Source organism: Lolium rigidum, chromosome 2 (genome assembly GCF_022539505.1).
Source record: "Lolium rigidum isolate FL_2022 chromosome 2, APGP_CSIRO_Lrig_0.1, whole genome shotgun sequence".
Lineage (NCBI taxonomy): Eukaryota > Viridiplantae > Streptophyta > Magnoliopsida > Poales > Poaceae > Lolium > Lolium rigidum.
The window spans coordinates 164,781,185-164,797,249 of record NC_061509.1 but is presented as its reverse complement, the minus strand read 5'-3'; positions in this window follow the sequence as shown (position 1 = coordinate 164,797,249).

Below are 16,065 nucleotides of genomic sequence, written 5' to 3'. Positions count from 1 at the left end.
TGATCCTGAGTGTCCGGCCTTGACGTCATGAACTATCTACCTTGTGGGACATGTATGAAAATACCGACAATACTAAAATTGGAGAGAAAATATAGAATGCTCCGTTGATGAATAATTTATTTGCAGAGATAAATAAGTTGAATAAGAAATACACAAGCTTATTAAGAGATGTGAACGAGTGGATGGATGCCACCGAGAACCGTGTGTTGGAGCAAAGCATAGCAAAGTAGAAAAAGAGCCATAAGAAGTAAATTGTTATTGAGTTTGCGAATATGAAGGAGTACAAGAAATATGTTAATATATGACCCTCCATTTTCATCATAGAATCGTCACGTTGGTCATGTTGGAGATAGTGCTCTAGAGATAATTCTTAGTTGGTTTAAATTTGAATTTGAAAATCATTTAAATATGTATTTAAATACCCCAAACAATTCTACAAACAAAAGTATTTAAAATAATCAAACAAAAATCATATTTAGGTACTTCTCATTTTTTTATCTTTTTGGGTGTTTTTATTTTATTTTTCTGGTTTTGGGCTCTTACTGACTTTTAGGGTTTTCGGGTATTTGTGAAATGACTTAAATGCCCCTGAAAGGTGGGTACCTCTCTTTCACAAAATTTCATACAAAACAAGCAGAACTGGTATGGTCGAATGGACAGATCGATCAGCCCGCCACTCTCTCTCTTCCTCACTCTCTCCCTTTCCCGAATATGATGGTGATTCGCCTCAGTCGTTGGTAGAGCTATAGCTCCCCAACGGTGCTCTACAACTAAGGTATGTTCTTACGGCTCTCCCCTCTCTACTACTCACTATTTCTCAAATTCGTGCTATGCTAGAGATTCTAGGGTTTGTGACTGTCGACCATGGCCTAGTCGAATTTCCAGGGTTCTAAAGTGTTCTACTACTTGTTCTAGTGTTCTAACATTCTCTAAGAAACTAGGGAATCATCTAATCTAGTTCTAGGTTTGGTTTACTTCCAAATGTTTAATGTTAACTGAATGTATTCACTTTTGTCAGCTTAACACTTATGAGTAGTTGTGTTTAAGTGGTTCTAGGGTTCTTATAGGATGATCCGATGGCTTAGGTGGTTTGTACTTAGTCCTAGAATTATTAAACTCCATTTAGCTAGTACTTCTTCCAATTTCATCACTAATACTTGTTATTTATTTAGTTTTGATGGTTAATTATCCTCTACCTGCTATGCAAGCTTAAGATTCTATTATAAGGCATTATTTAGGTTCTTAATCACTTAAATTTCATTCTATAGCTAGCACTCAATAATATTCATAGAACTCAAACAATTTTTCTAACACTCAATTTAATTAGTTTGCAGCTTAGTGTACTCAGAGCTGCCTCTATCAGATGTTTCCTTCTGTGTAGATTGAGTGTTTCACTCAATCTTAATTATTTGCTTAGCACTATAATTATTGCGAGCTTAACAACTTAATGTACTTAGCTTGTAGTTTATAGGTTCCGTACTTATTCTTTAAGTTTTCTTTTAGTTTCTTTTAATGCATCAAGTTATTTACTTAGGTCTAATAATTAATTCCGTCTCTCATCTATAGGTTTCAAGCTACATGCATTTCTATGTTAATCATTACCCCAATTTAAGCATGGCTTCCTAATTAACTAAGGTTGTGCCATGTGCCCTATCTTAGCAGGTTTCCTAGGTGATTCCTGTGTGGAATTTTCAAGATCCTTACTTACTTATTTCAGTGGTTCCTATGATGCAGCCATTAGCAAGTGTGTGTGCCGTGCTAATGCACTACTACAGCTTAATCCCCTAGTGCAAATCTATCTAAAAAACTGTGCTACTAAGGCTCCGTCCTAGGGTTATAAATTGACCTTTGTAGATTAAATCACTTCTTATTCCTAATTGTTGATGTGCAGTTGATGCTTGCCCTTCTCATGCAGTTGCTTCTTGCAGTTCTTCCTTTCCACCTCTCACAAATCTCTGTCTGAGAGCTATGTGAGTGTTTCTAGTCTAAACTAGTGAGTATGTTTATGAGCTATGGGGTTGCCTGAGCCCCTCTATTTGTAGTGTTCCTAAGTGATTGTGGTGTTGACACCTAGCTCATGCATTCATTTGACTTAGCTAGTTCTAGCGACTTCCTGATTTAACTTATGTGCTAAGGGGAATGAATTCGGTGGTCAATTGACTCAAAGGTTTGACTCCTAGTGACTTGCAAAAGATGGCAGGTCGGGTTGCTACCTATTTTCCTATCATCTAATCTATTTTGGACAATGCCAATAAGCATTTGGTATTTTCCTTTATTTGTTTCGGTTTCCAGAATTATTCCTAGCCTTTTTATGATTTTATTGCTATGCATTGTAGTTTGCAGTAGCAAGGATTTGAGAGATTTTGATAGGTTTAGTTTTCAGCTTTTATCTAGTTGTTTTTTCTATTTTAATTTCTTTGGATCTCCCTATGGATCCAGGATATAGTGAGGTGTTGCCTACTAATTCTACTGGATTGGTTTCAATGCTATTGATACTTGGAAAATTTCATATTGCATTCCGTAGGGTGTTTTGTTGTAGAGTTTGTTGTCTTATGGTTAATGCTATTTGTTTTAGTTCTGGTCGCTTTTCCTGTATATACTTGGGTATTCCTATGGATGTTACTGCTATCAGTTACAGCTCTACCCTATGGCTATTCCTAGCATTCGTCTAAGTCGTGATCTACTGTCAAGTTTTACTATATCAACATTTGATCTCTCTCAAATTCAGGTTCGTCTTCTTTGCTTATTACCCTCACTAATATTCCAGAAACTCTTTCCTGGGACATCTACTTGGATCCTATACGAAATGGATTCACCTTAGGGCAAATCCAATATTGTAACTATGGTAACAAGTTGCTAATATGGTAGATGATCAAGTGGTGATGATAATGTTGGATGTGGTGGAGTGACAATGGTGGTGGTGGTGATGCCAATGAGGTGGTGATGAGAGTGGTGAAGTGATGGTGGTGGTTGTGACACTAGCGTAGGATAGTCTAGGTTTTATATTTTTAGTTTGTATTTTTTTTGAAAGGAACACAGTAGGGGAAACCCCTACATTGATTTTGTTTTTTAAATAATAAGAGCCTAAATTCGCGTCCATGGAGACTTGAACGTGGGTGGCTTGGTTGTACATCCACTTCCCTAACCGAGTGAGCTAGGCTCACTTCTTTATTTTTAGTTTGTATTTAGGTTACCTTTGTGTTCTTTTGATTTTTTTATACAAACAAAAGCTTGTAAATGACTTTGTAACCGTTTAGTGATCAATAAAGAATATGTTTGTGATCATTTTGATACCAATTTTATATTTTTTGATTCTTATTTATTTAGTTATGAATTTTTTGAATCTAGCCCTTATTATTGTTCAAATTCAAATTTTGAAATTTGAATTCTATCTTTCAATATTACTTGTATATGACTGAGTTAAGGTTTGGAATGGGACAATATGTTTGAGATAGTTGGTTTAGGAGTATTTGAATCAAAGTTTAAATTTTGATTCAGAAGTTTAAATTCAAGTATGACCAAAGTCTAATCTCAATTTTGAATGTATTGTCTAGGTTTAAGTTGTTATCACACAATGTTTTAAACACTCAAAACAAAAAAGGCAGGCGTTCAAAGTTTTAGGTCTACCCCATATTTTAGAAAGTTTAAGGTTGTGTTGAAATTTGAATTTCAAATCCCACTGCCTGACTTAGATCAATTTTGACACAGAAGATTCAAATATGACCACTTTGGTTCTTAAAAGTAGAAGTCCAAAATTCCCCTATTTTAGAGATGCATGTCATGAACAAATTCAACATGGGTGGTTCTAATTCTTGAAAAAAGGAAATAAATAGACTAGTACTCCTATACGTAGTAGAATTGGCGATGTGGTTCTACTTTTAGAACGTGATTTGATGTAGTTGTCCATAGCTCTCGTAGATTAACACAGACAAGCATACGGGTTCAGAATATCCTATGTTGACCCTCAACACCTGGCACTATGCTATGCTTCTCCTTTGCAGTATAAAACACTCGTATTCGTATCGCAGCTTATCTTCTTCGGTCGTTCTTTCCGTCAATCATTGTGAGCCAGAAGTGGGCGTACATGTCCCTTCGCCGTCTCATCGAGCCATCGAGAGACGGGAACCTCGGGAGATGCAACCAAATGGTATACAAATACAATCTCCGGAAAAAGAAATGGTTGTACGCATCTCGAAAAGTATTTAATTTCTCCTGCATCTTTCGAGTGGATCAGATCAGCCTAGGACCACCATTTGGCGAAGGCTCGTGTCGAGCTTCCCACTCCGGAGCTAGCCGCGGCGGCGGCAGGGCCACGCGCCGCCCGTAGTTTGTATGGCCGGACACGTGCGCCGCACATGTCTCGGAAGGCCAAATACGAGAAAATGACAAAAAACCACGACAATTAGGGCGGCGGTGTCACATGACCACGGACTGGAGGCTAAGCGACACATAACCACCAACTCGTGGGCGGATGCTCGACGTAAAACACCGATTACATGGTTTGCTGGGCTTAATCAAGTTTCGATAGATGGGCCCGTCGTCGGTGCCAGGTGGCAATGTTTTCCCCATCGTTTCGATAGGTTGTGAAATAAATAAAATTAAAAAAGAAAAAGTGCAAATCTAAAAGGAAAAGGAACGCGGCGTTCCTCCCGCACCCGCACCTAGCCTCTTCCCCGCTGGCCGCCGTCACGCCATGGGCGTGCCCGCCGCGCCGCCCGGCCGCATCGCCTAGCCGGAGACCATGGGGTCGATGACTCGCCGCCCGCCCCTCGCCGGAGACCACGGGGCCGTTGCTCGCCCTCGCCGGAGACCACGGTCGTGGCCCGGAGACGACGCCCGCGCCGCCCCCGCTCGTAGACGTGCGCCGCTCCGTACCCCCGCTCGCCGCCGAGGAAAGGGACCCCACCTCCGGCCGGGCCGTACCACCGCCGGGCCCGTGCACCACCCGCGCCGTCGGTCCCGGACGAGAGGTTGGGAGGACAGGGGACCGGGCGGCGGCGACGACCGCGTGTGCGCGGAGCGGCAGCGGGCGGCGGCGGCCACCGCGTGCGACGCAGCGAGAGCGGGGACGGGAGTGAGGCAGCGCGTCGCTGCGGGCGGTGGCGTGCGTCGCCGGGCGGCGGCGGCCTTCGCTCGCCGGAGTACGCCGGCGGCGGGGTGGAGGTGCAGGGAGCGCGCCGTGCCGGCCTCGCCCGGCGGATCTCGCCGCCGCCGCTCCATGGCCGGAGCGGCGGTGGCTTGTGGCGGCGGCACAAAGGCTCCGACGGCTCGGCCTCGGTCAACACGAGATGAGAATAGAGAAGTAGATACACAAATATATTTATTTTTGTGAAGACATCGCCACCGGCACCCGACAGCGAGGCCCCATCTATCATAAACCCGATTAAACCCAACAAAATGTGGAATCAGTGCTTTGTGTCGAGCACCGGCCCCTGAGTTTGTGGTTATGTGTCGCTTAGCCTCCAGTCCGTGGTCATGTGACACCGCCGCCCCAATTGTCGTGGTTTTTTGTCATTTTCTCGGCCAAATACCGTTCCTCCATTTTCATCATTCATTCAGGATAACTTGGAAATTCAGACTTGAATCTGAGAGCATCTCCAGTCGTCCCTAAAATCGTTCCTCAAAGGGATTTAGAGCGCGTTGGATAAAAAACGTTTCAAGTCGCGTCCCTCAAACCCTTTTTTTGTCCGGCGCGGTCCAATACGGTGTCCGACGCCCCGAGCCCGTCCCCGCCCCATAGGGGACGCTCCGGACACGCCGGACACAACGAAAAGCGATGCGAAATGCGACGGGCCTGACGCATCAGCGGCTCGGACGCACAACCGCCACCTACATAGCGACAGTGCAGTTGCCGGGAAGCGAAACCGTCGCATTGACAACCGCGTCGACTGACACGCCAACCGCCGGAATGGGGCGCGAACTCCTCAAAAGAGCAACCGCCGTTCTCTTCGACTTTTGCGCCGCCGTTCATCCATGTTCAATAAGACCCGTACGTAGGCGTTTTCGGATCTTCAACAGGCCGCCATTCATCCAAGCTTCTCCTCACGACGATGAGCTACATCTCCGAGCTTCCATTCGACATCTCCAGCGAGGGCAAGCCTCCAGGATGGCGTCATTGGTGGGACAGAGCCGAGACGCCCAGCAGCGGCGATGATTCCCCGCCGCCACTTGACAGCGCGGAGGAATGGCAGGCCGTGGAGGAGGACGCGAAGGAGGAAGGGTCAGAGAAGGAGGAGGCGGCGGCGGCCCGTGCGGCGGCCCGTGCGAAGGCGGAGGCGGACGCGAAAGCGAAGGCCAAGGCCAAGGTGAAGGCGCAGCCGGCGAGCACCGGCGACGCCGAGGAGGACACAAGTTCCTCCGAGGCGTCGGTCGACACCGCCTTTTCGAAAGAGGTGACGAGCGGGATGCGCCACCGTGAAGACGACGACGAGGCGGGGCCATCATCAAAGAAGAAGAAGTAGTTTAAAATAATTTATATGTAATTTAATTATGTTTTTTCGAAGTTTTATATGTAATTTGTTTATATTGCACCGATTTGAATATTCATAAAGAGTTTTCTTTTATCTATTAAAATTATTTTTAATGTTTGGGGCGGCGTTTGGGGGACGCGGTTGGGAAGCGACATCCCCAAACGCAGCACGAACGAAACACGTCCCTAAACACTCAATCCGGCATCGTTTGGAGGACGGTTTGGAAAACGCGACACTTTTTTTTTTGAAATCCATTCGGGTGGAAACCCGACAAAGCTGCTATTAATACTGGAGTACAAAGAGACCCAAAGGGATACAAGAATTACATAGGGGTCAAAGATATGCAAAGAGGACCCTAAAAGGAAAACAGAAACGCGATCAAGTCCTCCATCTTCCTTCTCCAGATCGAGCTCGATCGACGGACTGCGACGACATCTCCGGGGACACACCACTTGGAGACGAAGCACATGAGAACCCCGTTGGCCAGAGCAGAGCAGCAGCAGCGGAGCGACAGTCCTACTATCATTCAGTCCGACACCAAACAACATCGAAGAGGAGCTTCTCAATAAAGCCACCACCGCCGAAGCAACTCCCGCAAGCAAGCCACCACCATGATGCTTGAACAAATGAGAGAGAGGCGGCCGCGACTACTACTGCGCCATCAGCAAGAGGGAGAAGAGCCCCGCCATTAATCGGCAGCTAGATCGATCGTTTTTATGCGAACGGGAAAGCGGCAACGGACAGGAGCAGCGGTTGGATGGTCCAAGTTGGGCACGGGAGCCGCTGCGACACTACGGACACTACGCTCTTCGTGATCGCGAGTCTCGGTCGGACTCGGAGAAGACGACGATGGAAATCGATCTGCACATCAGTTGTCCGGATCATCTCAAGCAGCACGACACGCCCAGTCGGCACGCTTTGCTTGGCTCCGAACGGAGAAGCTGGCAGAAGCTCACCCATGTTGCTTTCAGGCAGGCATGCGCGCCAGCATCAGAAAGGAACCTCGCGACTCAGCACTCAGCAGATGGGATTCGATGTTCAGCTTGAAATACTGGGCATGATCTGACTGTGATCCCCTCAGGTACGAATACGATCCGGCGACGCAGCCACTTCTCTCAGCTCTACTGTATCGTGCATGCAGGCCGTGGACTGAACTGATTCTTTCCTGAAAAAGACAACATCTCGCACGTTCCAATTGCGGAAAGGGAAAAAATGCAAAACAAATAAAAATATGGTCTCGATTTACTCCTTATCGGAGAGGGAACTTATCGGTGCATTTTCTAATTGGCAGAACTTTTCTGCACCACGCACATTCTATATTAATCCTTGAAGCCTTAGATGATACATCAAATATGTCTGCACCTAAAATCAACGACACTTGTACCTCAGTTAGAGGTATCCGTAGAATCCTAGCAACATCAAGATGATGTCAGATATCGTTCAGTAAAACCTCATCCCATTGCATAGTAACATGATTAAGGAGCTCATCACCGTTCTGAGAAGGCTTTGACCTTTTGGTGTCTCAATCATGCGGTTTGGACTAGATGGTACCCGTGGTCCGACCAAATATTTATCATCCGATCCAAACCAACTCTCTATATAAAACCTCTCTTGAAAGTATTTAAACCGAGTGGGGGATACTTTGCCATATATACGCCTTTCTTGGGCCTGCTTTAAAAGATCACCATTAGAAAAGTATTTAGCTCTTAAAACTTGGGCACAAGTGAATCTGGTCTTGCACATATACCTCACGATCTTCGGTTCTATAGTCGGGCTCAAGCAAGCAAAAGGCGCAACGATCGAGGCGAGGAGACTCTACTCTCTCTCTTCAGGGTCTCTCTCGAAGCCTCGTTCTCTGGTTTCCTCCACAGCTTTTCCGGGCCGGACCGGACCTCTTCCCGCCGGCGACGCCGCGCAGCAAGGGAAAGGGATGGCGCCGGTCATAGTATTAGGTTTAGTATTTGTCTAGTTATTGTGTTTTCCCTTGTGAAGTTTGGCAAGATGCCGTGTGGAAGCTCTCTTTTGGCGTCTGCGAGCGACGCCGGAGTGAGGCAAGGTCCTTCTCTGAAAGTATAGAGATGGTAAACCTAGAGGGGGGTGAATAGGTTTCTACAAGTTTTAATTCTTTCTTTGCAATATTAGGCTTTGCGGAATATAAAGGTGAGCCTAATGCAAACTAGGTGAAGCAACCTATATAAGGATACAACTAACTCGAGCACGAAGGCTCTCGCAGGCACTTAAATCACAAGTAAGGAGTTCGGTTAGAGATAACCGATAGCACGCGGAGACGAGGATGTATTCCCGTGTTCCCTTGCTTTGCAACAAGGTACGTCACGTTTGGAGGGTGGAGGTCCCACGAAGGATTCCCCACGCCACGAAGGCTCACCCTATTCTCCGGAGCCTATCCCACGAAGGAATAGCTCACTCACTTGTGGTAGACTTTGAGGCGGCCTCCAAACCTTCACAATCTTGCCCGGAGCAAATCCACGGCCCGGATGCTTCCGGACTCCTCTTGCCCACCAAGGGTTTCCAAGGAACCCTAGGAAGCAAGCTTCTCGATGAATACAAGGGGGAATGAGATTTGGCTTGGTAGAACAGTAGATCGGGTCCTCCTCTAGCGATTCCCCGGAGGGATTTGAGTTTGGGTGGAGGAGGAGGTAGATCTGAGGCTTTTGGTGTTTCTAGCAAAGGAGTAAGAGAGGAGAGAGCTCAAGAACGGCTTGTAGTGTAGTGCCTAACTGTTCGGAGGTAGGAGAAGGCCTATTTATAGTGTTCTTCGAAATATGGCCGTTGGTCACTTGCCACCTCGGCTTTTTCCTCGAGAAACCCGGTTGACCAGGCCACGAGACCGGACAGCCCGGTGGTGAGGCCGGTCGAGCCGGACCCGGTGACCGGACGCTCTTGCTCGGTCCTGGAGCTCCTCCGGTTAGCGCCCGGTTGGCGCCGGTTGGCGACCGGTCGGCCGGCCGTGCACCGGACCCGACGACGCCGATAGGCCGGTTGGACCGGTCGGCAACCGGATTTCTTGTGTTCTGCTCGAAGACCCCGGTTGGCGGCCGGTCGACCGGCCGAGCGCCGGACTTCCACGGTTGGCGACCGGTTGACCGAGACTATGCGCCGGACAGATCCGATTCTTGGCCGGTTGGACCGGCGCTGCGAGCCGGATTTCTGCTGTAGACCCCTTTTTGATTGTTGTTGAAGTGGGGGTCTCCTTTAGCCTTCTTGTTCCTTTGATACACCATTTATGCCTCATTGCCTAATACCCGAGATTATCCTTATAAACATATTAGGTCAAATACTCTAGCACGCGTGTCATTGTTACCAAAATAATGGATAAGGGTAAAATACCCTTACAATCTCCCCCTTTTTGGTATACGATGACAAACCGAGCTAGAGTCACAAATAGATATTATGATAAGCTCTAAACCTTGATTCCATATAAGATATTACGACAGCTCTCCCATAATGTGTGCACTTGGAGAATTTGCGTTTGAATGCAAAGTGCACCATTTGTGGAACATGAGAAGCTCCCCCAATATCTTTAGGAAACAAGCATGGTATGGAGATGTGCATATCAAGATATATAAGCATATCACACATAATCATCCTAACATAGATGTAACGGCTCGGGTAGTACCCCTAATAGATTTTTGCTTGTTCTTTTTCTTTTGTGCTCATCATGGCATCATGCATCATATCATCCATGTTGTTACTAAATAAAATTATTTTATAAACCTTATCTATTTCATTTCCCTCTCGTATGTCTTATATAATAAAATCTTCTCCCTTCTTTCATTTAAACAAAACCCCTAACCCCTTGGGCTGTGGGCTGTGGCCTCTCTCTCTCAAAGGCCTCTCTCCTCGTGGCCCATCTCTACCTCTCCCCCCAGCAAATCAGCTCCTCCAGCCCACCTCCTCTTTTTCCGCTGGCCCATACCCCTTCGCACACTCTTCTTTCCCCGGTCGTTTTCTTCCAGCCAAGCGAGCACATGGATGGCGTGAGGCCGTGGTCCTCACCACCGCACCACCACCTGCTCCCTCCTCCTTTTTAATCCACACCACGAGATCTTGGAAACCCTAGTTTGCTTCCCTCTTCCTCCTCCCTAGCGCCGCGACCCCTCTCCCCTTTCTCTTTTCTCTGTGAACCAAACCAAGGGGAAAAGTCCCACAGTACCTTCTCCACCCCACCATGGCGCCGCCGCTCCAAGGCTTCCCCCACCATTCCGAGGGCACCATCAGATGCGGCTCGTCGTCCTCGTCATCCCCCTGCAAGGAATCGAGTTAATACCCTGTAAATCGAGCGCAAGGTCGCCGTTTCTCCTCCATGGCCGCGACACTCCGGCGTCGATTCCGGCCGCCACACTCTTCCCCGGCCTCCGGCGTCCGCACCATCAGCTTGCTGGTGAAGTTCTCGTTCCCCTAGACCTCCTATTTTTCTCCATCTTGCCCTGGTTCATTCCAACAATGGTGACCGTCGTTTTTCCCGCAGGACCTCGCCGGCGGTAAGGCTCCAGTAACCCCCTTGCTTTGGCTCCACCACCTTCTGGTTCAGCATGGCGAGGCGCACCCCCGACGCCCTCGCACTCGTCCCGGTTCCTCCTCCCTCGACGGATAGCTTGCCGACCAGATCTTCCGCCATGGTTGCAGATGCTCAAGCTCGTCCCCGCCTTTGATTGTTCTTGTTGCGTCGTAGCAGTACTGTGACAAGATCAGCGTGGCAGCCTAGCTGGTTTGTTCCTTGTGCCTAAACGTGGAGATCCTGGGTACAATTCCCACTTCTGGCTAATTAAGCCATCTTTTTGTTGAATCAGATCTGGCACCACTGAAGGGCCACGGCCCAGATCCTCCATCTCAGTTCAACGCCCGGTGCGGCCCAACCCAAGCTGATCAGTTCCGGCCCAGGACAACGCAGGTCCAACCTTTTTGTTTTCTGAAAATTCCAGAAAATGTTTGAATCTTGTAAAATTCATATCTCTCAAACCGTTTGTCAGAATGCAAAGTATTTTATATGAAAATTGATCAGAAAAATATGCTGAATATGAATATGCCATCCATTCATCTGTTTGCATATTGCATCATATTGATCCGTGATAGTTTGTGCATTTCACCTCACATAATATGCGGAGTATTTTGGATATCCACCTAAGGTTTCCCCGCTCCGTTTAATATTGAAGTAGCTCATCCTTGCCATGCTATGCCATGCTAACCAACACTTAAATTTGCCGGTAGAAATGCAACTCCAAACCTAATTTGATTGTCCGGGGTTCCGACTCCGATTAATATGATAAGTTGCATTGCACCATCTATGCCATGTCATGCATATCATCTTCATCATGCCGGTTCTTCATCCGTAGTAGTAAGTTTGCATCCGTTGCTTGTTCCAGCATTTGCTTCTTCCCGGATAGGATCACGAAGTGGTGTTGTGAGATACGACGAGTTCTCCGACAAGTTCTTCTGCAGCTTTTCACAGGCGAGCCCACCCCTTCACCTATTTTACTTTTACATGCTCTTTTGATCTATTGCTATCCTTATGTTGCGATTCTGTTGTGTCACGTGTCCTATCCACCTGTTACCTATATGTCCGAGATACACCTCCTCGCCCTACCTATTGTTTGTTGTTTGCCAGCTTTGCGAGTCGTATGCGAGTTTAGGGTCTTGTTGATATCTCGAGATGTTCGGGATATCTTGTTGGGAGGTTTTTACATGCTATATCATTTGTTGGAGATAATCACACTTTACTTTATTGTTAACAACTAAAATTGTAAGCAGAGGCATCTGTGAGCCCCTTTGCGAAAGCATCGGAACTTTGACTTGCTAATGTCCCCTAGGACCCGAGTTCTTGTTATCTGTTCCGAGATTGAGCGCTCTACCCGTACGTGGGGGAGTGGGACCCCCATCACCCTCTACCTTTCCTCGAGTCCGTTTATTGGGAGCCACAACCTTGGTTTTATTTGCTCATATGCACGATGCACGATTTACTTCCTGTTGCCTTCGGGTGTTTATATTACGTTACGTACTCATAACGCGGAACGATTAGCGAAAGCGAAGTTGTTCACACTTAGCATAGCCGTTGTCGCAAACCTCTGGGTCCGTATCGGAGTACGGCCGGACTTCGTCACGGGTAGCTTAGTTGGGTGGCTCCCATTAAACTTTCTCTTGCATTGGGAACGGTCTTGATGTGAGACTCCACCTGTAGCAAGTGGGTTCGAGCATGCGTATGGTTACATTTGGGCAACCCCTGCGGGGTGTACATCTTATCGATAAGCCGTGTCCGCGGTTATGGACGACTTGGAATTGTATAGCTTGATCATAGAACAACTTACACCGTTATCTTGTTGCTAATAATTGATAATAACTTGGTAGTAATATAACATTACTACAACCAACATATAATAAAATTGTCAACCGTGGAGTGCCTTTTACATTGCCTCTTCGCTTTGTTGAAGGGGATATGTGTAATCGGCTGGGTTATGTTTGTGTAGTATTTATCTGTTACCTTGTGCGCTCTCTTATCTTCTCTGAGTAGACGGATGTTGTAGCGTGTCTCTATTGGATAGTAGCTTTGCTGCCGCTAAACGCCACATATAGCCGGGTGAAGTTTATACCGCCCACCGACGAGCATAGCTGGTCTTGTCTCGCAAGTACGTGCCAATGGTACTTACCCTCGCCTTCCTTTCTTTTTGTCTCCTCCCCTTTTGTCGGCAACCGATGGCCCGACTTTGACAGTACGAGATGACGACGTTAGCGAGGTTACCCTTCGGGCGTGGCCCAGGCGGGGTTATGGACGCCACTCGGTTATCTTCGGGACTCTTAGTCCAATTTGTATCTTGTCCGTACTCGGACGTATTTGATCTTCTCGTATGATTTGGATCTTTGTATTGTGTATTTGTATCTTGACTCGTTGGAGTCGTTGTTGTATATATGTATCTTGTGGGCTCTATTGTAATCCTGTTGTAATGTTACCGCTCGTGTTAATTCCTCTGGCATCACGTGTGTGATTCGTCGCGCACGTCGTGTCGGAGGGCGTCTCTGAATCGATATCGTGCGGATTTTGGCGGGATCGCTGGAATCCTCATGGTACCGGTTCCGGGGCGTCACAAGTTGGTATCAGAGCCTCAGGTTGACGGTACCCCACTAGTCCAGCCTCTAGGATAACCTTGCCAATGAACGTTGTTGTGTCTAGTGTCAAAACTATTTTCTAAAATTCGTTGGATAGATCTGACTAGCTCTGATTTTTCTCCTTATCTCAATTCTTTCTCCTCTTACCTTTGCGAGTTTTGAATCTTCTCTCTTATCTGAGTTTCCGAGTCTTAGGCTTCTACGTGGGTTGGACGATCTTTGACCCTCACCTAATAGGTCCGATCTTCGAAGGATCCCGACGAAAGCGCATCGTCAACATCGGAACAACAATTCTTGTTAGTGGTGTCGCCCGACCTACATGGAGCAAGAACTCTTGTTAGTGGTGTCGAGGAGATCAACGCGTCGCCTGAAGATCCGATAGTTCACCTCTCTCCCCCGTACCTTGAGGTGGAACCTCGGGGCGAGGTTCCTTGTTAGTGGTGTCGATTGTAACGGCTCGGGTAGTACCCCTAATAGATTTTTGCTTGTTCTTTTTCTTTTGTGCTCATCATGGCATCATGCATCATATCATCCATGTTGTTACTAAATAAAATTATTTTATAAACCTTATCTATTTCATTTCCCTCTCGTATGTCTTATATAATAAAATCTTCTCCCTTCTTTCATTTAAACAAAACCCCTAACCCCTTGGGCTGTGGGCTGTGGCCTCTCTCTCTCAAAGGCCTCTCTCCTCGTGGCCCATCTCTACCTCTCCCCCCGACAAATCAGCTCCTCCAGCCCACCTCCTCTTTTTCCGCTGGCCCATACCCCTTCGCACACTCTTCTTTCCCCGGTCGTTTTCTTCCAGCCAAGCGAGCACATGGATGGCGTGAGGCCGTGGTCCTCACCACCGCACCACCACCTGCTCCCTCCTCCTTTTTAATCCACACCACGAGATCTTGGAAACCCTAGTTTGCTTCCCTCTTCCTCCTCCCTAGCGCCGCGACCCCTCTCCCCTTTCTCTTTTCTCTCGTGAACCAAACCAAGGGGAAAAGTCCCACAGTACCTTCTCCACCCCACCATGGCGCCGCCGCTCCAAGGCTTCCCCCACCATTCCGAGGGCACCATCGGATGCGGCTCGTCGTCCTCGTCATCCCCCGCAAGGAATCGAGTTAATACCCCGTAAATCGAGCGCAAGGTCGTCGTTTCTCCTCCATGGCCGCGACACTCCGGCGTCGATTCCGGCCGCCACACTCTTCCCCGGCCTCCGGCGTCCGCACCATCAGCTTGCTGGTGAAGTTCTCGTTCCCCTAGACCTCCTATTTTTCTCCATCTTGCCCTGGTTCATTCCAACAATGGTGACCATCGTTTTACCTGCAGGACCTTGTCGGCGATAGGGCTCCGATGATCCCCTAGCGTTGGCTCCGCCACCTTCTGTTTCAGCACGGTGAGGCGCACCCCCGACGCCCTCGCACTCGTCCCGGTTCCTCCTCCCTCGACGGATAGCTTGCCGACCAGATCTTCCGCCATGGTTGCAGATGCTCAAGCTCGTCCCCGCCTTTGATTGTTCGTGTTGCGTCGTAGCAGTACTGTGACAAGATCAGCGTGGCAGCCTAGCTGGTTTGTTCCTTGTGCCTAAACGTGGAGATCCTGGGTTCAATTCCCACTTCTGGCTAATTAAGCCATCTTTTTGTTGAATCAGATCTGGCACCACTGAAGGGCCACGGCCCAGATCCTCCATCTCAGTTCAACGCCCGGTGCGGCCCAACCCAAGCTGATCAGTTCCGGCCCAGGACAACGCAGGTCCAACCTTTTTGTTTTCTGAAAATTCCAGAAAATGTTTGAATCTTGTAAAATTCATATCTCTCAAACCGTTTGTCGAGAATGCAAAGTATTTTATATGAAAATTGATCAGAAAAATATGCTGAATATGAATATGCCATCCATTCATCTGTTTGCATATTGCATCATATTGATCCGTGATAGTTTGTGCATTTCACCTCACATAATATGCGGAGTATTTTGGATATCCACCTAAGGTTTCCCCGCTCCGTTTAATATTGAAGTAGCTCATCCTTGCCATGCTATGTCATGCTAACCAACACTTAAATTTGCCGGTAGAAATGCAACTTCAAACCTAATTTGATTGTCCGGGGTTCCGACTCCGATTAATATGATAAGTTGCATTGCACCATCTATGCCATGTCATGCATATCATCTTCATCATGCCGGTTCTTCATCCGTAGTAGTAAGTTTGCATCCGTTGCTTGTTCCAGCATTTGCTTCTTCCCGGATAGGATCACGAAGTGGTGTTGTGAGATACGACGAGTTCTCCGACAAGTTCTTCTGCAGCTTTTCACAGGCGAGCCCACCCCTTCACCTACTTTTACATGCTCTTTTGATCTATTGCTATCCTTATGTTGCGATTCTGTTGTGTCACGTGTCCTATCCACCTGTTACCTATATGTCCGAGATACACCTCCTCGCCCTACCTATTGTTTGTTGTTTGCCAGCTTTGCGAGTCGTATGCGAGTTT